Genomic DNA, 2579 nt, shown 5'->3' on the forward strand with positions numbered 1-2579 from the left:
CAATGGGACTTTCCAAGAAAGACTCTCATGAAACACTATGCTAAATATTATAAATAATATTACAGTTTTCTCTTTAGCAGAATGAGTCAGAGAAGTAATAACTGGTCAGTTTTATATATCTCTTTATTTTATGCAATAGTCATCACATTAAAGGTGTATTCTTCAGGTATTCTATTATTTCCATACCACATAATAGTCAAGTGACATTCCAGGGTTAGTTATTCAGTGAGCTCTTGACTGAAACAAGAGTAGTGATTTTTAAGCTCTTTGGGTTCTAAAGCCACAGTGGATATATCCATTTTGGTAAAAATTCACTAGTTGCTTCTAAGAATTTTCAGATCCTTTCATTTTATCCTTTGACTCCTTGCTAAGGACCCTCTTTTACCTGAGTCATTTCCAAGTTCAGTGGTTGAGAGTAGTTGTTTCTTGGTCCAACCAATGCAATATTAAGAGTTTAGTGTAGAAAAAAATAATTTAAAAAATGGAGTCAGAGAGGATTGGATTCAGATATATTGTGTATGTGTATGGAGGCTATTTGCAAAATGAAATGTGAATGGCATCCTGAAAATATCTGTCAAGCTTATGCTCTTGTTCCAGAAGTTTTGGAAAGTAACTGTAGAATGAGAAATGAAGCATCCTTTTGCTGATATCTTGGGGTCAGCTTTCCTGCATGCAGCTCTGTGGGCCAGCTCTGGCCTTTGATGAAGCTTTCATCAAAGGCAAAGAGAAGGACAGCACGTTAATTTTTCATAAAGCCAATTTTAGGGATCCTCTATATTATGAAAGAATGTTCTTCCCGTGTTTGGTCGATGGTTTCTCCAATGGCAACCCCTAGTGAAACGTAAACATCTACTATAATCAAGGATAGATTTATTTTATCGCATTACCCGTTTTAAATTCCAAGTTGTATAACATGAGAGATGTGTTATTTAGAATCTATGATTTTCAGTTTTATTATCTGTAAAATGAGGATGATAATAGTAGTATAGTTGACCCTTGAACAATATGGGTTTGGACTGCACGGGTCCATTTAAACCCATTTTTTGGAAAATGTTTATTTTATGTTTTTAATGCTTTTATTTATTTTTGAAGGAAAGAGAGAGACAGAGCATGAGTAGGGGAGGAGCAGAGAGAGAGGGAGACACAGAATTCGAAGCAGGTTCCAGGCTCTAAGCTGTCAGCACAGAGCCTGATGCGGGGCTCGAACTCACAGACTGTGAGATCATGACCTGAGCTGAAGCCAGATGCTCAACGGACTGAGTCACCCAGGTGCCCCAAAAATGTTTATTTATTTTTGAGAGAGAAAAAGAGAGGCAGATAGAGAATCCCATGCAGGTTCTCCGCTGTCAGCACAGAGTCTGACGAGGGGCTTGAACTCACCAACAGTGAGATCATGACCTGAGCCAAAATCAAAAATCAGATGCTTAACCAGCTGGGCCACTCAGGTGCCCCGGATTGTTTTTTTCTGCAAAAAGCCTTATTGTTTCCATGTGGTCTATGGCCTGAAAGACAGCTTCATGGTGATTTAAAAGCTGCCTAATGGCTACAGGCATAGGTTCAGGCAGAAGCTCTGACACCTTGGGGATGCCAGAGGGGCCCCTTAAGGGCTGCTGGGCTTTGGGGATTCCTAGGCAAGCTTGACAGTGAGCCTTTCGAAGATATACTTGCCAAGCCTAGGCTGGGGGGTCAGCAAGACTGCAGAGATGTCAAGTGGTCCTAATCTTCTTGATTAGTTTCTCCTCCTCATCTAGGGAATGGTTCTCCGGGAAGTCACAGGGATGTGCGTCTGTACCAATGAAACCCAGGCCATACAGACCCAAAAGGGCCTGATTTAGGTTCTTTCCCATTACTATGGCAGCTTCTATGGAGTCCAGGGTTTTAGTCCACTCATCTTGGGACACCTTCTGCACATCCTAGAAGAGGGCATGACTATCAGGATGATTTTGCATCTTTAAGAGACTCTGGCACCCTTGCACTTCTCCCACCTCCAGAAAGATGTGACCCAGATCTCTGGACCCAATTGTTGCAGTAGAAATAAAATCCCAGAGAAAGGTAGGTGCAGGAAGTGTGAAGATGCATGTTGACTAGGGAGTTGACAGCAACTCCACCTCAGTGGAATAATTCTGAGGAATCTGGGAGGTCACAATTGATCAGCAATAGCAGCTAACCTCAAATAATGGTGCTTGCTGGTCCAGGAAGCAGAGGATGGCTGATATCATGGTTCCCAAGATTGTGACTGGAAAAGAGGTTATAGGGAGGTTGGAGGATAGAAGAAGGGGCATCCCTGCGGTCTGTTAGTTCTAAACACTGTTGAAGCAAGAGAAAGATCACCAGGCCACTGGGTGCATTGCATATAAGCTGAGTTTTTACAGTACAGTGCCATAAATGTATTTTCTTTTCCTTTGATTTTCTTAGTAGTATTTTCTTTTATCTAGCTTATTCCTTTATAAGAATACAGTATATAATGCATATAAAACATAAAAAATATGTGTTGATTGACTTTAATGTTACTGCTAAGGCTTCTGGTCAATTGTAGCCTGTTAGTAGTTAAGTTTCTGGGGAGTCAAAAGTTACACACA

At 40.9% G+C, this 2579-nt stretch overlaps 1 pseudogene; it reads right to left on the reverse strand.

Annotated features, from left to right (window-relative positions):
• Window positions 1–1627: 1627 nt before the first annotated feature.
• Window positions 1628–2147, reverse strand: LOC106989407 (ferritin light chain-like; annotated as a pseudogene).
• Window positions 2148–2579: the final 432 nt, after the last annotated feature.

The sequence above is a fragment of the Acinonyx jubatus genome, chromosome D2 (genome assembly GCF_027475565.1).
Source record: "Acinonyx jubatus isolate Ajub_Pintada_27869175 chromosome D2, VMU_Ajub_asm_v1.0, whole genome shotgun sequence".
NCBI classification, from domain to species: Eukaryota; Metazoa; Chordata; class Mammalia; order Carnivora; family Felidae; genus Acinonyx; species Acinonyx jubatus.